General features: G+C 34.6%; 1 long non-coding RNA gene across 7 annotated transcripts in view; it reads left to right on the top strand.

Annotated features, from left to right (window-relative positions):
* Positions 1–24,480, top strand: part of LOC116235064 (uncharacterized) — a 367,124-nt gene that overhangs the window by 90,041 nt on the left and 252,603 nt on the right. Inside the window, exons 4-5 of one of the 7 annotated variants that reach the window (XR_016468532.1) lie at positions 11,997–12,058; positions 12,826–12,968. The exons of 5 other annotated variants lie outside the window; for them this stretch is intronic. This is a non-coding gene — a long non-coding RNA (uncharacterized LOC116235064). Of the gene's footprint in view, positions 1–2; positions 1,589–11,996; positions 12,059–12,825; positions 12,969–24,480 lie in introns of those variants that run through there. One more of the 7 variants, XR_016468534.1, reaches the window with a different exon arrangement.

Here is a 24,480-nt window from a genome sequence, read left to right as displayed (position 1 = left end):
AGGTAGATGAGGTAAAGGAAGGCTTGGCATATGGCTCTGGTGTGAAGTGCTGCGGACAGAGGAGACCCTGCAGCCCTGTCCAGTCCTTGCTAGAGAGAAGATCCTGTGCGTGCGGTGCTATTTGGGCTGAGCCAGGCCATATCTCTTCAGGTGATTCCAAGCCAGATGTAAGACTCATGCTGAGAACACAGTGTTTCTGTCTAAATGTGTTGACGTTACTGAGTACTTGGATGTCTAGCAGCATGGTCCTGCTGTGGAGTTTCTGTATGCTTGTGTGTCTAATACACAATTCCTACTTTTATGGTGTCTCAAGGCATTTAGTCATTTTTTGAAGAAGGCAGCACTGGGATGAATTCTACAATTTCCTTCACTGATTTTTTTATTATCCTCAATGGAAATGACAACTTTGAACACAACAGTAAAGTAGGTTTACAATTTGGAGATTTTTTTCTATAGTGTATTCAGCATACTTCCAATATGTTTTCTTTATTTCCTCTCCTTCCAGTCCATTGATTTTAAAAATATTTTTCTGTTATATGCGGAGTGCGAAACAGATAGCATTAGAATTTTAGCTTAACTTTTAAAACTATGCAGTTTGGATTGGTATTGTATTTAACAAACCTATCCTGTATTTAATTCATTCCCAGCTGAAATTTTTCTGAAGGGCAGAAATGCTGGATGCAGTGTGTTTGGAGACAAATCATCTGTAGAGCTCAGGCACCTTCCATATCAATTACTTCTACAGCTTCAAATCCTTCACATATTAATAACAGGTTGTTAGAACCAAAGTTATTTCCATTTGGAGTATCTGGAATGGTTTGTGATAAATGAGTGATAAATTAATTTTTCACCAAAATCTCCTCTTGAATTTAGAATCTTCAGCAGTCTCACAGGAATGCAATTCATCTTTGCAAATTTCTGCTTGCTTTACATGCTGTCATCCTCTTTGTTTCTTGAGTAAACTCTGAATGAATAGCAGAATATCAAAATACTATCACGTTCTCATCTTCAACAAAGCTCTCTTCTTTCTAGCTTTTGTTATCTTTGACATGATCACAGATATCCTGTATTAATTCACAAGCAACTGTATGCAGACAAGCATCTGCAGTAATGGATTTCTGAACCTCCAAATGAATTTTCATCATTGAAAAAGATCTGTCAGAATCTTTCTCATCAAGCAGCTGTAGTTCTTGCCTGTACAAAACCACGGACTTCTAATTCAAAGACAAAAGTTTTAAGTCTGTTGTTTATAGTCATTTGTGCTGGGTTTTATTCAGAAATGTTCTGGGCTGGGAAGGCTGTGTGTGTGTGTACATCATATATGTAGATAGATTTTTGATTGGACTTAGTGACTATATGTGTGCATATGAATAACGTTGAATAACACAGTTTGAGTGTGATATGTTGCTCATAGTCATTCCTTTGCCTAATGTTTTTATTGTAGTAGTAGTAGTAGTGAGATCCATGTGAAATGAGTTAACCTTAAGAAACTTCTCTATGAAAATTCTCTGTGAATGGAAGTCAAATACCTTCTCTGTATATACATCCAAAAATTCAAGCACCTGGTTATTGAAAAAATAAAAATGTATGCTCAACAGCAAACAGAACCTTTCAGTTCTGTGAAAAGCTTGTATTTTAAAGAGCTCTATAGACAAAATAATAATTAGTCTGTCAGGAAAGTATTCTGGCTCCATTACAGTAGTTACAAAAATATTCAACTGCACAGTAAGTTGATGCAACAATAAGTTGAATGCAACAGAAGCAGTTACACATTTAAGAGTGCTGGGCAGCAAGAAGTTAGCACTGGTGTGAATGTTAAATTAGGTCTAAACAAAGAAAGCTCAAACATCTTCAATAACATCTTGTGCTCTGATTCTCTGGGAAGTGAAATGGTCTTCAATGGCAGAAACTCAGACAGCTGCATTCAGAATGTCAGCAGAAAGCGATGGAAATAGCACTGATGCAGTGTCTGAATTAGATCCATGGAAACTCTGCAAGAAAGGCAGTGCTTTCTGGGCAGGGTAGAGCTTTTTGGGCAGTCACACTGTCAACAGAATCTGATCTATCCTTCCCCTCTCTAGAGTTTCCATTCGTATTAAGTTATGTGGGACTGTTTTCAATTCTACACATATCCCCAAACAAGTCAGCTTGTGGTTAAATTATTTATACCGAGAGTTGAATTCAGTGTTGCATGAGAAATGTGTTCACTTCAATACAACCTAGGTGTGGGGTAGAAGAGTAGAACCTTGATCAGTTAAATAGGATTTTTCAGTGTACTCTATTGTAAATTGAGTTTGCAGAGTGGCATTGAGGGAAAGGTAAAATAAAGCAGGTTAAAAAGCGAGTCAAAAATTATTTTTTAGCATATGCTTTTTCTAAACCTAGTGTTGCAGGGATGTTGATGTGACACTGACTGATAGGATTACGGTATCGATATTGAAGGAGTTATAAGGGACAGAAATGAGAGTTCAGAGTTAAGTTTGAGAGACGTTTGGGAGGAGTGTTTGTGACCTTTTTCAACCTGTAAGCAGCAACACTAATTTTTTTAAGCCCGTAATTACTAGTTGAAGAAATTGATCCGGGGATAGCAATGGTTCATTATTTCTTTGTAGTAGTTATACCAGACACCTTGTAGAATCACTTCCTGGGGAGAGAGGGATTATTGCATTTTAGCTTAAATCACCAGTTTTAGAAATTGCATGGAAAGTCATCTTTAACTTGTGTGGTTGTTTATCTCGAGTTTATTGAAGACTTTCAACTGAAACCTAGAAGACACAAATTTTCAGACTGATTTTTCCTGTTGCTGATAGAGGTATGACTTAGAGGCAGGCTTTGAGAGCATAGTGTACAGCTATGGGCAAATGGAATTAGAGGGTTTAGAGCAGTTGAAGATAAATTATATTGCTACAGGTTCAGGGTGGGCAGCTTGCCTTGCCTTTTCCTTCTCTGGCCATGCAAATTACGGTGTGAGAAATAGCTTCCATGCTTTTTTTATAATGGAACTTTGTTGCACCTGAAATTACATTGCAGAAATACTATTCTGAACTCTGGCTTCCCAGTGGAAGACTTAGGTCAAGCAAAGTAGCCTGGAGGGATACATTTACCTGATTAAATTTGATATATTCTATGTATCTTTTTTTTTTTTTTTTTTTTTTTTTTGCTTCTGGCTTTCCCTTACTACATTTATTCTACAAGCCAGTAATCAACTTCAGCACCCACATATTAGAGTGATTATTATTTTATGATATATAACATCTTACATTTAAACCTCACTGTTCTTTTTATGTAAACATAAGATGGGAAATGTTTAAATTCGTACTTTGAGATAAAATGTAACATACATACATAAAAAGGCAGCTTTAGACTTGTATTGCCTTTATAAATTAATGCCTGTTACAAAAGAAAAAATTGCTGTCATTGAAGCCACAAAATGTGCAATTATGAATCATCAGACGCAGCCAACTCTTTCATTTTGTTCTCTCTAATAAAAAGAACTGTACACTGGAAAAAAATCTTTTTAAAAAAAAGGCAAAACAAGAGTTTGAAAAAAATCCCAGATCTCTAGGTGTTAAAAATATTTCAATATATTTTTATTTGAAATTGAACTAAAAGATGAGAAATATCTCAGACTAAGAACACACTGATGAGGAGAAAAAAAAAGTTTATCAAGAAAATCTTCAGTCATTTTCTGAAAATGGCATTTCGGTGTTGTTTAATAACCCTACTGAAGTCTACATTCCAGTGTGTTTGCTTTTTTAAATTGTTGCCACTTTGGCTGTTTTGTAGTGCTTCCCTTGCATACTGCAACCAGAGAACCACCTTCATTGATGTCCTAGAGCCCTCCCAGCCCTCTGCTTGCTAGGCAACAGCATCCATGTGGCTGCAGATCAAATAGAACACAGGAAACTACTGAACTTCCCCATAGTTTTCCTGTTAGTAGCAATAATCATTACTTTTTTGTGCACAGCTATCAATTTATGAATTTTCTTGACTTCTTTGGGGGATTTTACCTTTGTACAAATATGGTGGAAATATGCTGATATATTAACAAGTTATTAAGTTCAGGTGATGGAACTTATGGAGAATTATAATCTACTCTCATGAACCCATTCTGTATGAAGCACTATCTGAAAAATAAGCAAACCAAAATATTTATTTTTTTTTTAAGCAAATATTTTAAACAGATTCATTTCAGTTTTGCAAAATTTTAGCCTTGTTGAATATAACCCAAAGTTCCTCATTAACCCTGTGAACTGAACATATAGAGGCAAATATGTTTCAGTAAGGTGGGGTATTTTTCACATGCTTCCCAAGTTTATTTCAAGTTTAATTATTTCTCTATTTAACTATGAAGAAATCAATATAAATATATTTCAGATGAGCATAATAAACTGTTATATTTGTGTTGGTTGGTCTATGTTTTGCCATCACCTAAAAATTCCAAAGCCTACAAAATTTTGTTTAACTAATGTTATTTTAAAAGTTTATTGAGTCAATAAAACAGACTTCAGCATAAAACAGTCATTCTACATTATCCTGACCCAAACTTTCTCCTTAACTATTTACTGGGGAAAAAAAGTTACAGAAGAAAAAATTGTCATCTATTTTACTTATAGGTCTTCTGCAAGAAAAATCTGCAACTAGTTTAATGAAATATGCTTTTTAAGTGAGGTGATAGCAAGAAAAACATTGGGAGCCAGTTTAAATAAATTAAGATGTATCAAAAAGATATTCAAAGATGATTAGGAGACTGAAAATATAAATAAGAGCATTGGCTAGATTTTTTTGAGTGCTTAAGTTAGATGTCTTTCTCCTACTAATTTCAATAGGATTTAACTATCTAGCCTGCCTAAGTGATCTTCAAAAATAACACAAGCTGCCTGTCTGCATCACTGGGTGCCTAAACACTTTTGAAAAATTTGTTCCTGCATGTCCTTAATAAAGAAAAATGACACATCAACGTGTAAGAGTTTATTCCCAAAGCAGGGAAAACTCAAAGAACGGCATATCAGAAAAATGCCTCCTGAGTTCGTTGCAGGTGACTCCATTGCTGATTCCTAAGTTTGCAATGAGATGCAAGATTATCTTGGTCTATTAAAATACTCCAGAAGTATTTTCTGCCTGTCTGATTATGCCTAACAGTCAAGGTTTAGGTAAAAACTGCAGTAAATCAAATATATTCTCAGTGTACTCTGAGGTATTCAAGACTGTATTTCTTTTGCTGTGAGTTGCACCTGATACTGAAGATTAAACACTTCACTGATCTTTGCAATATTTAATAAAGTGCCTTATTTAAGAAAATATGTTGTACGTTAACTATCCATGGATCACAACATAGTGTCTATTGAAATTTAATTAGCGTAAGTAGCATATCCAGTGATTCATGTAATTAATTGCAGATTACATATTCAAAAATCAATGTTTTTGTTAGTGGTATGAGTAGTATAATGAGTACTTAGGCACTGAGATATCTAGATGTAGGAGCCCTAGCGAAGGTGTCGTTTAATGCATCAAACATCCATTCCTTTTCTATCTTTGATCAGAAAAAGTAGCAGCAGCATAGAAATTTACCTGAATGTTTTAGCTGGGATAAATTATAGTCTGTCTCATTTTACTTGAACACTTTTGTGTTTAAGTGAGGATCCTCTGCGTTTTGTAGGCTTAAGAAAGAGTACAGATTTGATAACAATATGCCCAAGGCCCAATTATAAGCGAGAACCAGAACGAAGCTCTTGAAAGATAGAAGCTAGATCTGCAGAATCAGTTATTATTGGTATTATCACATGAATAGCCAATTGCTACAGTGTTGTGCGTGCTGTTTTTGCGTCAGGACTGGAATTACTTTCAAACTATTGCTCCAAAAACATCATTATACAAAGTATACCTCTGCCTTGTACATAGATGTAACATCAAGGCATAGGAGGCTATAGGAAAAGCAAGATTATTTTCTTGAAATTTGAAGACTTCTGTTGCTGTTAGCTCTAATAATATGTATGGATAAATGCGATCATGTATGAAGGTCCTTTGCTTTGGTGTCTGCCATGAAAGCTGCTGTAGATCAGTGCAGTGATAAAACTGAAGACATTTTTCTTCTGAGTGTTCATTAACTGTGGAAAGGAATGTAGATGTGTTATATTCTCAGATTGATAGTTAGGCCTTTAATGTATCTTTAGTACAGTAAAATGAACAAAAATGAGATCAAGTCTTTGAATTCCTGCAACTAAAAAAGGAAACTGCAAAGCTGTTTTAAAGAATACTTTTCAGAATAGAAACATGCAATAATAACCTGATTGGCACTTGTATGGATGCTGAAAGCAGCATTAACGTTTGTCTTTATTGTTTCTATTCAATTCACAGAGATAGCAGCAAATAGTCATACTCAGTTGATAACTTCCTCTCAGATTATTGCATCTTCCTTCACTATTATAAATGTTATTCCATATTCCGGCAGTTGCATAATAGATTTTAAGCATCAGCTCATTACCATCCACATGAAAGTAAACATATAACCCGAGTACGCAGTCTAAAGTTGCAGTTAGCATTGTTCTTGACATCATGTCTGATTGAGAGGAATTTTATGTTCCGGAAAATAAGGATTCAATTGATGAATGGAATTTCTCAAATATTTGTACGTATCATATACTACCAAATTAAAAAAAATAAATAAATCCAAACAACAACAATATTATTATCATAATAAACAGAAAGAATGGAAGCTAGGTGAAATATATTATAGCCCATTATTGGAAGAAAGGAAGTTTTGGGGAAAAAAATCGTATTTATAACTTCTCTTTTTAAAATCTTTTTTTCCCAAATCATGTGTTGTGTGAACAAAGGCATAAAGATTTGGAATGATTATTTATTTGGAAATTATCTTTTTCTTCATGTTAGCTGTCAGATTTTACTTATTTATCTATTTCTCTTTTAAGCTTTTGATTTTAAGTTTTTAATAATTGATGCCTGTGTTTTTGAATGCTTTCCTTGTAATATTTAAGAAAATGATATGTTATGCCATCTCGTAGAAGCTTAGTTAAAAAAACACCAGAAAGGCTAGCCTAGGATTTAGTTGGTTTAAGTTTGTGGTTTGCCTCAATTGTTATTTTGCAGATCTGGGCAAGTAATTTATTTTACACTTCAATTTCACATCTGCAATGTGGGGATAGCACACTGCTTTGTCTTAAAGGAATATTGTTGTGAATACATACTTTACAGTTTATATTTCAGTCAAATTCTTTACTTTGGAGATACTGTTAAGATGAGCATCTTATATAGATTTGAGTGTAAAACACCCTTCATTCATAATTGATTGCCAGCTTACACATAAATATATATCCATATGTACATCAAGATAATTTCAGTACAGCAGAAAGTGGGATATACTAAAAATTGCTGTTCACTTGGGTATACAGCTGAGTTTGACAATTTCCTGCTATTGATTTGGCATAATGCAATAATGTACTCTAGCAAAACCTTTATAATGCAGATGGTGCTGCTGTGTTCTATGCAGATGGCGCTGATTTACTGCTATGTTCTACAAAGTATGGGAAGTCTTTCATTGTTAGTGTGGATTGACAGCTCAGAGCGGGAATAACAAGATGCTAGACTATTAGTGGTTCTCCCTGACTATCTTCAAAGCTGAAAACCAGGGTGAGCCTGAGGTGAATATTCCAAGACCATGTTTCCATGGCATGACTGTCATCGTACTACCCACTATTTTTCCTCCTGAGAGGTGGCAATTCTGTGTTAGCTAGTTTTGAAAGTCAAGACATTCAGCATATAGATCTGAAAACAGATGGCTCTTTAATCACGATCACAAGTGTGATTTTGTCCATTCCCTTTGTTTTGTGAGTCGACAGTTACAAGATACAAATGCTGTCTATGGTCTTTAACTAAAAAGTACACACAAAAACCCTTCAGTATCTGTAAAATCTAAGAAAGGCAGCTAAATCTCATTATATTTGTTGTCACTTCAAAAAATATATGGGGAGGAGGGAGTAGTAGAAAGGAAGTGACTTTTAATACTGAAATAAAAAACAATGCTAGAACCTTGAGTTCTTTTCTCTCTCTCTCTTTTTTTTACCTTCCTTTTGCATTCTTTTTCCTCAAAATTAATGTGAATACACGAGTCCCTGAATGACAGTATCCTCCTCCTCTGTAGCCTTGGGTCTCCCTCTGAGCAGGGAATTCTAGTCACATCAAATGGCACCTGAATGAGGAGAAATTGTGTGAAGTGCACAAATGCGAGGTAGGACAAGAGCACCAAACTAATTTTAACTTGTGACCTAATCAAGGGTTTGAACCCAAGTCTCCTGAGATAAAAGGCTATTGCACTTATTTTTCATCTGAAAAGCCATTTGGACTGCATATAGATTGTTCCCCTTGAGGAAAGGTGTCAGATTGATGTACTGCAGCTCAAGATGTGAGTGTAAATGTATATGATGTTCATGGACTAGTGAATAGAGCTAGTTTACTATGAAATGAATTACTCACAAAATAAACGGGCTACCTCTAACCCCAACTGCTGCTTTCATATTTGAAGATGATGATAGCTCAGCTCTAAATGGGTGTTGATTCTGACACATTCTTAACGACGCTGACATATCAGGGAAACTGTAAATGCTGAAAACTTGTTCCTATTTTTATTATAAATATATTAGAACAGCGAAAGTAACTTAGAGGAATTAAAATAATGGAAATTGCTTATTGCTTCATTGTCACAGTGCTGCAGATTCATTTATTCAAAGGCTCCTTGGCTAATGTGGATATGCTTGAAACTATACAGCCTTCATTTTTATTAGCCAGGGAGACATATCAAGTCTATTCAGTCTTCATCAAAAGTGCAGACAAGCAGCCTGTTATTTTGCACTATTTAAAGGCCCAGCAGATTTTAAGACAATTTTTGCTTCATGTTTCTTGTCAAATTTAAGCAGAGACTTTTAAAGGGACCCAAAAGGCTGTGTACCTACTCTTCAAATACTGAGGACACTCAGGAATGACCATCAGCAGATGACCTGTACTTCTTTGCTATACAAAGTCTACATTTGATGCCTTTTAGCAAGAGACTTGGCAATGTAGATGTGAGAGAGACTATGGTTCACCTGGCTTATGATCTGAAAGAGCCAGTGTACTATAGGCAGTTTGGTTGTCACTGGGGCAATAAAACAGAGGATAACTCCTAGAACCTCTTTGGATTTATGGAATGATGAAATATAATTCTTCACAATACTTGAGAGCTAATGGGCAGCTTGAAAAAAAATATATTAAAAAAAAATCTGTAAGTTCAGTGTTTTCATGTTTTGAAATCTGTTACAATTTGAGGATTATGGTAGTTTTTATTGTACTCTGTACCTAATGATAATGTTTAAGAATGAAAATAGTTATGTATGATAACTTAGAAGTGATGGCTTTAAAATTAATAAGATAAAGTCAATAATATGTATGCAACTAGACTTTTTTTTAACTCTTCATATATTTTTTCACTATTACATGATATAAAAGGAAATATATTTCAAAAATAGAACCATTTAGGTACTATTAGTAAGTTTGGGGTTATTTCCTGTTTCCTTTCCTTTATTGAAGTATATGAGGTTTTGACTCATAAAATTCAAACAAGCAGATAATTTTAGAAGAGGGAACAGAAGGAAAAGGATATGCTAAGGAATCCAAACCTAAAACTTTAAGCCATTAAAGACTAGTGATTTTTTATTTTTGTTGATGTTATGGGTGAATATTTCTTTCCTCTCTGGAGATCAAAATTATTCTGCTCTGTAACACAGATCTTTCGGATCTGAGATTTAAAAATCACACAGCAAACTATACTGCATCATGTCTATTGCTTGAGGCATGAAAAAAAGCCAAAAGATGATTAACTGGTTGCTGGACAGGTTGAGGTTTTAAAATAAAAAAGATATGACCTTATGAAATTGTGTTACAATAATTTTTCTGTTCTGTGTAGAAGTAGATTGAGGTATAGAAAGATAACATGACTTGTCTATGAATTCCTAACGGATGTATCAGGAGGAGAAATATAAACTGGCTCTCATGAAGGTGTCTTACCCTCACTGTTAAGATTTGATTATATTTTTAGGAGGAAATCTTTTTAGAGATTTCAAAAATTGTCTATATAAACTTTTTGTTTCTTTAATAGTGAATCTTCATAATATTTGTTTTCCTTCTTGTTATTTCATGAAGTTTAAATGTCCCATGGGAAAAAAAAAAAAAACTGAATCAACAAAGGTTTGAGTTGAATAACACCCTACTGTCAGTGACTGTTGTAACTGAGGAATAGAAATATCCAGCATTTTTCCACTCTAGATTTCTAAAAAAAGCTATACTAGAATAAGGTAGTCTATGGAGATGGCAAAATATGAAAATGATTGTGCTTTGTAAGACTTCTAAATCCTAGAATCATCCAAAATATGTGTTTTAACTCTCACTTCATGTCTGTTTGGTTTAAACTTAAAAATATTGTCCTTGCTCTTGTTCCTTCATTCAAAATATGAATCATTGCTGAATAACAGTTATTTTGCATTGTTTTTATTCCTTTGGATTCTTATTCCATCATTGCTCAAATACAACATACGGATAAAAACAGTTTGTGTCTATATGTCTTCTGCAGACCAACTTACACAGCTGCTCACTACTAGCAGTACTCTTACAGAAAGGTGGTGATGCTATGACACACATTTTTATTTTTCTTTAGCCTGATTATAGCAAATTTAGCTGTCAACATGGCCAAAATCTGTTTTATTCCAAGTGCCTTCTCAAATTCTGATGGATCACAAGGTACTTCACTTGCATTTTGGCTTTCTTTTTTAATGTACTAGAATAAGAGGCATATAATTTCAGTACATAAAAAATTGTAGTTTGGGAGGGTCAGGGGTGGTTAGACAGTGCTTTATGATGTTACTGTGACCAGAATAGTTAATGATGAATTTGATTTCTGGATGTGAATGCAGCACATACTCTTGGTTTATATTCCTTCCTGACGCTTAAGGAATGGGGTCTTGGAAAAGCTGCTCTACTTTGTTTAATTATGTTTAGTCCTATCTATTGATGTACATTCTTACTTTTTTGTTTTGTTTGATGATTTGGTAATCGTATTTACAGTTTAGGATCAAATGATTTTTAAGATCAAAAACTTTATGAAGCACTCTACAGATGAATTTTAAATTCTAGCCTGTTACGAGAATTTAAAAAAATAAAACTGAATCATAATATATGTATTCAATTTTTTTTTGTCTATTTTCTTCTCTGCATTATTTTATTTCAAGTTTTAATTTTGGGAGAGGTTTGACTTAGCAGAGTTAATGTAAGAAATGTGATAAAAAATTCCACATTCACTAGGTGCTTCTTCAAGTGAGAATGTTATGCCAGTCTAAAATGAGAGAAGCAGCCAACCGGAAAACTCTGAAAACATGAGCAGTTTCTCTTCTACTGCCAGCTATAGCAGTCAGATGATCTTGGCAAAAAAATCAATCTGGGCCAGGTGCAAACCTACTGAAGTAATAGATTAGATGAACCTTTTTTCTCATGTGGTCATATGCACATTTGTGTTTGCCATAATCAAGCCCTATGATGGAAAGCTGCTGATGGCTCTGAAAAGTACCACTTCTACAAAGAGCAGGGCTTGCTGTCTGTTCTTTTTCATCTATCCATCAGCAGAGTTTCGTAGCAGAGATATTCTGTACCAGACAAGGAGCTGCTTGTACTCTTCAGTGACTCCTGCACAGGGCTAATCCATGACCACCAACCTCCTTTCAGTTCATAAATTAAAATCAAACTGACTTCTTATTGTTTTAGTGGTTGAAAGAATAAGTGGTTAACACTGTAAGTATCTCGGTTCTGCAATTTTATGAGGTGTGCGAACAAATGTAAATTACAGACATGGCCTTTCAAAGAATGTGCCCCAGAGCAGTCTTGACCAAGATGGTGCAGACATTATATTCCATGCAGCCTGAGAATACTGCTGATCTGCTTTCATTTATTTTCCACAGTACAATATCTGCAAGAAACATCATCTTAGCCTCCAGCTGATTCTTTTCCTGAGGATTGAGAAGTATAGGAAAGTAGTGGGTAGCATTTTCTCCTAATATACTTTGTTCATTATTCAGTGCTGATGCCTCACAACTAAAATTTTCTATTAGTGTGTGTTGACTGCATCTGGGATACTGACAGAAGGCAAGTTAGAACATACACTGACTACCCTCTCCTGGATTCTTTTTTTTTTTTTTTTCTTGGCAAGCTGTCTTGCCAGCTAGAGTGTCCACATGCTGATGTGAAACTTGACAGGCTTCATAGCTTTCCAGAGGCGAGTCCAGTAGGTTGCTGGGCAGCTAGGCTCCCCAGCTGCCCACCTGATTGTTTGCCAGACTTCCAAAGCCAAGTGTCTGCAGGTGCAAATCCTGCTATTTCATCAAGAAAATAATCTGTTTCTGTAAGCAAGGCACTGTACCCCCAGGCAATTAGTAAGGCACTGAATCTGGCAACTGGGAGTAGAAGCCTAACAATACAGGGAGATTTCTAGAAGTTTGGTCTAAGCAATTCATGCTAGAAAAATATTTTCTCTAAAACTGAAGTGGGTCAACCACTATAGATGACTTTCCCTCAGGTCAAGGCGTAACAATCAAAATCACTTCAAATTGAAGCTTCTATTTTTTTAAATTTCAGGTACAAATATTTATTTGCAATAGTTTTGGACTTTCTTTTCACTTTTTTTGTTTGTTCATTTTTATTCTCTGCCTACTATTATAGAGGTGGCAGTTGAGTAGGGAATATATTATGTCCTATATGAATTGCCTTGAATAAATATAATTTTGTATTCAGATGCGGTACTGTCCTGATGTCTTCACAAAGAGGTGAAAATGTTTGATGCAAGGGTAGATGTTGAATGTACCCCATCCATGAGGTACTTGAAGAAGAAAAAACCTGACTGCAGGCATGATTACATTCTATTGAATGCTATTAAGGTACGTCTCCTGAACTACTTATTTTGAGCATTGCAGCATGTGTTTTACTCATCTGCATTGTATTCTATCAGTTCAGGACTGAAACTAATTTTCTCCTAAATATTAACTGTATGTAATCACTTTGCTTAATGTACAGAAATTGAATATGTTACATAGCTTTAGGATAATTCATTTTAAGCTCCCACAAAATGTAGGAAAAATCAGGAAGTTGTGTTTTGTAAATGTAAGGAAAAGTTTAAAAATATAGAAAAAAATCCACTTCAGCTTTGTTTTTAGATAGAAAAGTTCACTTAGAAACTTTACTTCGATGATTTTTAAGATATTTTAAGGAGTTTCTGACATCTTTATGGTCGTTTTTTAGAGAGTTCTCAGCTGTGCAAATCTAAGTTTACATCAGAGGTCAGTTTCAACCCGAGACATATTTCATGGGTTTTGCAGGCATTTCTGCTTTGGAAAGTTAAAACTACATGGTGCATAGGAACCATTAGAAACAAATGTTATATGTTTTCATTCTTTCCCACCTGCCAAGATGTTTCCTTGATGACTACAGCCAAGAAAACCATTACAGATGAAGATTAGATTAAAATAAATTGATTTAAAGTCTATAGGATGCTGGCTTTGAGGGGATTTCTCTGTATAAAAAAAGATTTATATAAATTTTTATGTATGTGTGTGTTTTATGCATACACATGACATACTATGTAGCAGGATGTAGAAAGAGATAAATCAAATAGGTCTGGAACTATATAGGGAGGTCTGGATTTATGAGAGGGGGCTGCAAGAATGCCTGCGTATCTACAATGTATACAGAGATTTTATTGTTCATGATGGACCAGTTTTTGTAGTGTTTTTAGTGTGCTTTAACCTAATCTTTTTTTATCGTATTAGAAGTTTGGATAATGTAAGGTAACGAACTTTTGTATTGTGGAGGTTAATTTCTGAATTTACAAATGTCAGATTTGAGCAAGTTACATACATTTACACCTAATTCTACAAAACCAGTTTGAAGCCTCTTTATTGTGATCTCTTATTCAGCATTTTATAAACATCTACAGTCTCCTATCTTTTTGTTCGGGAGCTTGAGATTCTGGTTCTGTGTTGCTGCTAGACACATGCACTGCTGAATCTGTCACAAGTGAAAGTCTGAGTTCAGCCTCACAAGTACGAATGATTGCATTGGAGTTAATTACAGTGATGGCTAGACATTGAGTTTATCAGGACTGAGTGATTACTTTACAATGGAAAGATTCAAAAACATGAGAAAATATTGGAAACAGCAGAGAAAAATCAACAGTTAACTTGTGTTGAATCAACACTCAAATCTGATTTACCACCTCCATTGTTTTTTTTTTTTTTCAATTAATAATCCTTTACAGAATTTATTTATGCTAAAATATAGAAATTGAAAGACTGTTAAGATAGGAATTTTTGGAAGGGTCATTTAATACAGGTAATTAACTCTCCTTGTTTTGTGCCATGATCTACTTAGAATTTTGTTCAAACATACAAACAAATAAAATTACATCCAGTGGAGTAAAGAAATGCCATCTGCAATTGCGTAACAACAAATGAAGGGTCTGAAACATGAGATAGGAAAGGAAGGTAATAGAAACAGAGGCAACATGAGAACTAGGCAAATATTTTGATACTGATAAAAGGGAGGGGAAAATCAGTATGGGAAAATCAGTATGATACTAAGAATTATTGCTAAAGTTTGTAACTAGTTCCTGCCTCTGCTGCCACTTTCAAAATCACACCTTCTGCCACTAGATTCTTTGTTGTCTGCCTATGGTAACAGGAGAAGCAAAGATCAGTAGTTAATTTTCTCTGTGTCTGACATCTTAAAGATGGTTTATTGTGTAATATATCCAGCTCACACCTACCTTATCTGATAACACCTGAGAGTAACAAATCCTAAACAAAACGTAACAGTAATCTCAGTTTTGATTCAATTTTCTAAAGTATTTTAGGTATAGGAGGCAGCAGTATTGAAATAGAACCCACTGAATTTTAAAGCACATTTCTGCAAATGCAAGTACCTTCTCTTTCTCTCTCTCTCTAATATTTTGTGTTGTTGAGTGGACACAGAGTGTGAAAGGACTTTTTTGGGTCATGCTGTTAGTCTGATAAACACCTTCAAGGAAAATATTTCTCCAAAAGAAAGCCCTGTGTTCTCTCCATATACACTGATCTGCTAATGCTACTTTTTAAACTGATTTGTCAGTTGTTGAAAAGCGCTGTTTAATTAGTATACTTTACTATCAAATATACCTTTGTGATAGTGGAAAAAGGTAATTGAGTGCTAATTACTGACAATTCTAATAATCTAGAGATCAAAATACACAGCCCATCTCCCAGGATCCCTATCAATACCCAGGCATCCTGTTCAACTAGTCACCTCAGTTCAGCCTGCATTTTCATCCTGTGGTTGTATTCATTGCTGACATTATCTAATGACAGGGGCAGCATCCAGCATCCTCCTGGCTGAGCCTGTGTGCTTTCTTCATGTGGGCCACCAAAAGGGAACTGGATAGCACTAGTTTTTCACAGCTTGAAAGAAACATAGTTGAACTCATGACTTAACAATGAAAGAGTTTATAACTTCATATCCATGTCAGGATCATGCAGCTCCTTCGCAATGCAATTTTTGGTTTATTGATTCAGGTTGAGAAAACACTCTGTAATACTGGCTTCCTGCTTTGCTTTACGCTGCCTTTTTTTTTTTTTTTTCCTTCTTTTTGAAGGACATTGTTCATCAGCACTCACTTTGAGTACTTGTGTATGGTTGTAAGTCCGAGTCAAATAATCAAGTTACTTGCATCTCTGTACACTTCAGAGCATCATTTATCTTAGATCTCTTCCTACACAAAGTCTATCTAGATACCTGTAACTGCCTGACCTCCAGTTATCTTGTAAATAGAGAAAATTTAGAGGCTAGCTGAGCTTCAACTACATAAAATGTAGTTTTCAACCTTTTGCTGCGAACTTAGTACAAAAAAGTCATTTCCTGGATAATGGTGCCTAGAAGCAGCTTGTACCAAGCAGCCAGACTTCATCTATATTCTATGGACATTCAAGTGTTATCATGTAGAAAAAAAATTTTTTTATTCTCAATTGGACCTTTGAGATGCCCTGCATAAATCTTCCCTTATTGTATTTATATACAAAAGTAGTAATGTTGAAATAAAACAGAAATTGCTGTTGTAAATAACCAAATTATCAAATGAATCTTCTCATGTAAAGCCAATGTTAGCCAAAAACACAAAACCACCACCACAAACATTAAAAAAAAAATAAAGAAGTAAAAATTTGGCTTTTCTTTTACCTGTTTTTAAATTGCCCTTTGAAGTGTCTTTTTTCCTCTACATTTTCTATTTATGTGAAAACATTTTGTATTTTGTATAAAGGATATCATAAGTAAGAAGATGCTATTTTAGCTGTGGCACTTCTAGGAGAATTTCTTCTCAAAATCACTCCCCATAAATCAGAAATAAAACTCGTGGAAGTTTTGAGTGGCAGTTGGGATTAAGAGTGCACACTCTGCAAATTAGGACTCTGTCAAAGTCTATATCTGAGCAGTAATAAAATCAAACTCTGTAACAAATTAAATTCGAATCAGTACCATTTAGTCCGTAAATCTCCACAAACAAGTTTGACCTCCTCTCTTAGCGATTTGTTTTTGTTTGTGTTTCTACTGCTTTTTTATTCTTTTTTGTTTGTTTAATGTACCATGTTTATGAACTACAATATATACAAAAATCTGTAAATATGGGATGACTTTTGTCATTCTCTGTTATATTCTTGTTTAAATTGTAGCATCCTTTCCTTTCCTTTCCTTTCCTTTCCTTTCCTTTCCTTTCCTTTCCTTTCCTTTCCTTTCCTTTCCTTTCCTTTCCTTTCCTTTCCTTTCCTTTCCTTTCCTTTCCTTTCCTTTCCTTTCCTTTCCTTTCCTTTCCTTTCCTTTCCTTTCCTTTCCTTTCCTTTCCTTTCCTTTCCTTTCCTTTCCTTTCCTTTCCTTTCCTTTCCTTTCCTTTCCTTTCCTTTCCTTTCCTTTCCTTTCCTTTCCTTTCCTTTCCTTTCTCCAAGAAAATATCTCCCATGGGTGGCCTTCACAAAATAGGAGGAAAGATTCACTGATAATTTTTAAGTATAACTCTAGAGTATTTCTAAAACTTGCTTCTGGGGAAATTAATTTATACTTTGAGCTGCCACTACTGGTGAATTTTCTCCAGTCTCTTAACTGAATTAAGTTTCAAAATATACTGTTTTTTTTCTCCTTTACTAAGAGATTTAATAGATACAGATGAATATATGCTATCTTTCTATAGACGTTTAGTATTTCACAAGTTTAATCTCTTTTGCTGATTTAAGTTGCAAAACTATGGTTTTAATCCTTTTTGCTTTGACTAATATTGGAAACATTATGTATGGGAATGTATGTATTATTGTTACACACCAAAAGCATAATATATAACTAAATTCCAATTATCTGCTGCTAGGCAGTATATGTGAAAATGAGGAGGCATTTTGTATATCAACATTATTTAAAGATGTGTGCACAGAATTGCTTTACCTCATCTGCAGTAAGACAAAAATTTCCTCGCATTCCTTGCAGTATGAGCAGTAATAAAGAACAGCTGCTGAAAGAGCTGCATTTTGTGACCCTAATTGGATATTGCAGGATCTTTTCTTGGGGGAATGATGAGAGAACAGAACATGCGTGAAACAAAGTACCCACTTAACTCTGACTTGGTTGATGGCACAGTTATTGGGCTCCTCCAATATACTTTTTGTTTGTATACCAGGCATGCTCATCTAGAATCCACCAAGTAGTAGAGACAAAGTCATTTTCAAAGAAATAAGGTTGCAGCATGAAAGTTGTTACAAATCGGCTGTCACAGAGCAAATACCTCCCTTTATAGATCTGTCATCACACTAATAGCTCATTTTAGTATGAGAGGCCAAATACTGATGCCAGCTACTGCTATGCACCCAGTAGGCTTGGATTTGTGTAACTGAGGGTGGCATTTGGCTTACAGACTATTTGTGGACAACAACCTGGAGGTCTACCGAGGGAGGTAGCAGGAGCATCAGTGCAACAGAGGAGAAATTACTTTCCATTTTTATCATGCCAAGTGAAAATTACTTTGCTAGCATAATTTGCAGGACTGCACAAATTGGATATGCTGAGTACCAACCTGACTGTCCTATAGTCTTTTTGTAGTTTTAGGTTTTCCTGTGTTCATTTTCTGTGTTTGAATTATCTATTTTATCATAATATCTTTCATCAGTTGCTAGGGCTTACTTCAGTTTTGGCTGAAGTGTGTTAACATCTGTTCCTTTTATTTTGCTATATTAAAACAAAACAAAACCAAAAAAAAAAAAAAAAAAGGAAAGAGAAAAAGAAAAAAAAGTGCGCTGTTGAGAGATGAGTTTTTGAATGCAACTTCACTTTGTCATGCAGCTACTTTTAAGAGCTCTGAATACTTTCCTTGTGTAAGATTTTTGTTCTGTAGAAAATATTTAAAGTTAAGGAACTCATTCTGGAGAAGGACACAGAGAGAGATTAATTCTTTGTGATGTTAACTGAAATTTGGTAAAAAGGTTAACTTCTACTGCATAATTTTGGTTATAGAGTATGGGTTCTGCATCAGAAATATTTTTCTCATTCTCTAAAGAAATAATCAGTAAATCTCATGTGAAAATACATGTGTGATATTTTCACTGAAAAGCATTTTTTAAATAGTGAGAAGATGCTGTCATGTTGTAAAACTTTGAGAGTTCGGAAGCAAACACCTGGTGATATATAAATATATATGTATGTATTTCTTTTGTGATCTTGAGTTTAATGTTCCCAAAGGATGTAGTTGATTCAGCTTCAGGAGGCTACAAGCTGCCTATGGGAGCTCAGGAATTTTTGTCAGAAATACTGCTGTGTAGTCCTAAAGCCCATCAGACAGGAAGTGCAGTCCCTAGGGAAGGAAAAGTGCAGTGCTTTTCGTGTGTTAGGTGGAATGACATTTTAAGACTTATTTTTTTAATTGCAAGACTAACAGCATAAAAGTGAAGATTTTTTAATTTTTTTTTAAAGTATGGTGGTCCATATTCCAGGGCTTTCTGTCAACTGATAATTCCTGAATGCGCTCTTCTACACAGACAGGCACAGAAAGTAGCTTTTGCTGAAAGTGAGATAGGCAGCACCCCACAAGAAAAGTGAGTACTGTAAAAGGTGACACAGAAATGCTAGCCTGACAATTTCATTTTCATCTAAAGAGCTCAGGGCAATAGGTCTGCAGTTCAGCCTCTCTAACTGGTATTAAACAGGCAGCTGCACGTTGTTTTTGTTGGCTGAAGGAGGCCACCACTGAGGGTCATGATCTCAGTTCTAAAGAACTGTTTTTCTCTTCAGGAACTGGAAATTAATTCAACAGGTGACCGGAGACTTTATCTGAGTCTAGAAAGTTTTACTGAAAATAAATAATTAAACTGTTCTTTTGAGCAAAGCCTATATGTTACAGTTTGCATGGCACACAAACCTGTAGGCTTTACAAAGCTCTAATATTGCCATGATAAATTTAGGATGCCAGAAATATTGTTTTGTTATACAGTAGCAGTAGATTGCACTTCATTTCATGGCTACCTCATATTTTCTTTAAGCTGGAGAAAAGCACAGGATATCTAAGTAATACGTTGACCCTTTTGTGAGGAGTAAATGGATGGGGGAGATCATCAACTTTACCCAACATCAGGCTATTTGAGTGTGAGTGACAGTAAAGCAAAGTCTGCAATTCATTTTTCTTGCCTGAGTAAAACACATAGGAAATTGGAGCATACGTGGGGCTCAACTCCCTCTCTAAACTCTATTATATGATTTAATTCCATGACTTTGAAGAAACACTTACAGCTCCATTCTGTGTTTTTATTTGAGGCTTTCCTTTGTTCCTATTTAATTAGATAGAAAATCTTCAACTCACTTTTGTGAGAGCTTCATCAGACTATTACATTTGTTCTTGTTAATAAGAGGATAGTAAAGCAGAAATAATAGAAGTCTAGTTGCTTTTAAAGCATATGTTGAGCACACATATATTTACCAGATTGTTTGTATTTGGATGCTAGTTTAGATTTAAAAAAATATTCAAATCTATTTGTAAAGTGATCCTGGAATCAGTAGACATTGAGTCTGTCTGGAAAACTGAGAATGGAAATTTTTGGTATATTTTTCTGACAAGTGTGTCTTGAGGCAAAGAAAAATTGTAAAGAAGAATAATCTACTAAAAAAAAAATCAGTGCCTCACATGCACTCTCTCAAATGCCATTTCTGTGAGTCAGTCTATGCAATAAAAATCAATGTTAAATATACTTAAGTTTTCAAAACACACCAGTAGAAAGAAGAAATTTCTGGATTGGTTTCCATTTCCATCTGTTTATAGCTCTTTAGAATGAAATCATTGGAGAAAATGCGCTTATATAAAAACAATTTTTGCTTTTTGAATGATAGAGTTGCACAAGTTTACACATTTTTGTCTTGATCCACAAGTATTGGAACATGATATTTTTCAGCTGAGAGTTTTCAGAAATTTATTCGAATCATAAGTATAATTTTAAAAAAAGATCACTTTCAAGATAATTACAATATAATATAGGAGTGCAATGCAACTTTCCATATTGTCAGACTAAAGAAGAATATTGTATATGTAAAAATTTTGTGAGGAATATACTTACTTGAAAACTGTTAAAATTTCTGATACCATTTCCTGCTTTCTAGCATTCATTATAGAAGTCTTGACCCTCTAGCGAAAAATTTTCCAAAGATTACAGTAGATTTCTCTGTTTTTTCTTTGCTACTTTGACTTACACTCTTTTAAGATACTATGGAGATATTTTGAACAAAATGAAACTTCCTATTTAACTTGAAAATTTTGGGTAAAAAAATCTCAGCATTATGACTCATTCATCTTCTCTGACAGTTAAAAGTGAACATGTGTTGTAGCCTAGAGGTTGTACAACAACTTAAAATTTTAGGCTAAATTTATACTTATTTCCTACAAACCAGAATTCAAAATAATCACATTGTCCCCCATGTCCCAGTATGAATCTAATCTAAGACTGGCTGAATGATTTTCTGTTAATGTTTTATGAATTTGGTCATTCCTTTGGTAGTACAGAAAGTTTACAAGTGCTAAAAACAACCTTAACGTCAGTACAAAGATCTTCAGCATTTACTTATTTATACTCATATCAGTGTTGATTTACGGCGCATTTGTCATTGGCCTTGCATTTTCCAGACTGAAGAACTCAATTATTAGGTAGCTGTAAAAAATGTGGTAATAGTAAGGAGACAAGTTGACTTGTTGAAATGTAAAATGAACGTCCAAGATCAACCTTACTTTCTTTTTATAGTTTATAGTAACTATATTTCAAAGCAAATTTTTCATGTGAAGCTATTTGTTTTTTACCTGCCCTTTTGCTGAAAAAAATATGTGAAGTTTACCCTGTTTCTCAGAGCTTTGGACTCATTTGTAAAAATGTTTCTGCAATTCAGAGGTAATGTTGCATGTGAAAGGATGGTTTTGCATATTAGATTTATTCTGAAAGAGTGGTTTTGTATCTCTAAAGTAAGCTTTAAATCATCTTAAAATGTGGAAGTGGTCTGTGCTTATCTCTTCTTTTCTGCCAAAAAGAGGAGTCTCTGATACTAATATGGAGTGAAATCATTCCGTGAATGTATATATATTTAAAAACTGACTCGTGTGTTTATTAATCTGCATGGTAATATATGACTAAAAGCCTATCATACATAAATGATGAAAAAGAGCAAAACAGCCTCAGAAGCTTTGCCAGAACTATTATTATCAGAAGGACATCAGAACATGAATCTTATCGACTGGTAAATAAAAATAAGTCAGCTTAATTCTTGCCAAATAGAATTTGCGTAGACTCTGAAAAGGTAAGGAAAATTCCTTGATGTTTTTAAGGAAAAAAAAAAACAAACCAAAACTTCAAAAATAAATAAGTCAGTTAAAGCAAGGAGTAAAGAAAGGTAGCACAATCATTCAGCGAAGATTACAGATCGATGGCATTTCTGGAATGTCTGTTTGCAGATTCTTCTGTAAGTCATTAAAGATATATATATAAGGGCAATTATAGTTCCTACAAGATGTATTCCTGGATAGCTTTTCCTATATTTTTCATTAACAAGATTTTAGCAACATAGACGATATGTTCCTAGGTCAATAATATTTGTATTTTGCAATGCTTGTGCTAAACTATTAGGCAACTGCTTCTAAAGCACCCTCACTATTATGGCCACTTTCACATGCGTTTTTGTTACTTCTCATTAATCCATAACTAAAGATGTGGACCAGATCAGAAATGTGCCCTTGTATGCAACTGAGATACATGATATGATCACTGGGATGTTCTTAAGACATAACTATGTTTGGTTGAAAGGATTTTCCTCCAAAGCCAAACAGCATGTGGGGACTCATCTTGGAAATGCATCACAGACACTACGTTTGGCTGTGTACAAACCAGTTCTGGACCCATTAAGTCCTGCATTACTTCAGTCCAAACATTCAGTCCATTACTTACAGTAATGGAAGTATTGTAGATTTCATATGCTAGTAGCACCATCCCCTCCATAGAAGCACTTCACTTCCTCTTGTGGTGGAAGTGTGGCGGGATTTAAGCAGTAATTAGCAGTGCCACATGTGCTTCCAGAGGTAGTGTGAGGAGGAAACCATGAAGATAGTTGTGCAAACATATCCTCATTTTCCAGTAGAAGTGCAGGTTGTCCTTTTAACTTAGGGTGGGCTGTCTAGAACCTGTTTGGTCAAATTTTACTAAGAATAATAAAAGGAACAAATTAATATTTTTTTATTTATTATGGCATCTTAAATAAAGCTTTAAAAGGATTTCTAAGCATCTTTATGCCAGTCTGTAGTAAAACAAGTTACAAGAAGAGAAATGACAAAAGCATCTCCACTGCTGTTTATTAGGACAGTGTTCTGATAAAGTCTCTGACTTAGGAGTTCCCCAAAGTACTGAATTCCAGAAACAAAGAAAATTGATTTATGCATTCTGGGTTTTAAGAATTTTCTTTCTTCCTGACAACTGTCAAAGGTGATCCACTAAACTCTAGTATTCTGAGATGCGTAGTCTGATCCACTGTACAATTATTCTGTTTCCATGCTTAGCAGAGGTAATATTATCCTCACCAAAATCCACAAAGATAAAATTAAATCTTTTTTATTATTATTATTTAGAACATATCTAGGAAGCTAGAATTGGATTTTTTACAAGACTATTGGAAATCTTCAAAATAGAATATTCTCAGAAACACATATGGCATATGTGGAGAACTAAGTCTTCAAGGTATTGAAGTTTGCTTTGGTTTATTCTCTCCTGCAAAAGATATCCAATTTTATTTTCCACAAGCCTTGCCATTAAGCTGTTGCATGAGACCCATGCTGGGGTTTGTAGACAGAAAGGTTCTTTCTGCAGTTGCCAGGAAAATGGCATATTTACACAGAGGGGGATAAAGGATTTGAAAAGAGCAGAGGTTGTGGTGGATAGAATCTAAATTGGATAAGATAATGCTAGAAAATCTGAGATAAAGAGGTAGAAATGAAGATTTAGAAACAATGGTTATAGATTTGTCTATTCTACTTGTTCTCTGATTAGAAGTTTGTGTTTGTGTGTGTGTAACAAATTGTTTCAGGAAAAATAGATTTTCTGTCTGCAGAATGGGGTTTCCCAATCTCTTCTTGGTTAATGGAGCTTACCTGATGTTAATTGTGAAGTACTGAAAGCTCAAAGTATGTAGTTTTTGAATTCACACTTTCAAAAACATCAAAATCAATGTAAATTTACCTTTACTACTGCTCTTTTCTTTGAATACTTGTTATTTGGTTTTAGTAAGTTCCTGAATATCAAAAAAGAAATAAAACATTAAAAAGCCAGAGTGGTGGAGGTACACGTAAATTCCTGTTTGTGCATGTGTGATTTACGCTGGGGACGTTTACTAGATCTTGATAACTTAGTTGAGATTTAAAAAGAAAAATCATGAACTTCAGAGCTCCTAGGAGCTGTTCACAATACTTCATAGCAAAGAAATAAGAGCATGTGGACGTATTCCTATTATAGCTTTTCCCTTTGTTTGGATAAGAATTACCATTTTGTGGTGGTTGCTATTCTATTATATGCTTTAACAATGCATTGTATTTGTTTTATCAATTCTACCTGTTCTAGAAGAACATGTGTTTGCTGCTTGTGCTTTCATATTGCACTTAGTCCTCCTATTTGTGCACTCTGAAATAAAAATAATTCAGGATTTTATGAAAAATAGAAATTTGCTATTGAAGCAAAAAAAAAAACGAATAATAAATTCACTATTCAGCATCTTCCCATGACAAATCCTTGTGATGTGTTTTCAGGTTACAAGTGATGACAGAATAACCCTGTGAGTGTCTGCCACCCCCAGAGAGTAGCTTTTGTATTCACAGAATGATGG

Source organism: Phasianus colchicus, chromosome 8 (assembly GCF_987193195.1).
Source record: "Phasianus colchicus chromosome 8, bPhaCol1.hap1.1, whole genome shotgun sequence".
Taxonomy (NCBI): domain Eukaryota; kingdom Metazoa; phylum Chordata; class Aves; order Galliformes; family Phasianidae; genus Phasianus; species Phasianus colchicus.
This window is presented reverse-complemented; position numbering and strand designations above follow the sequence as displayed.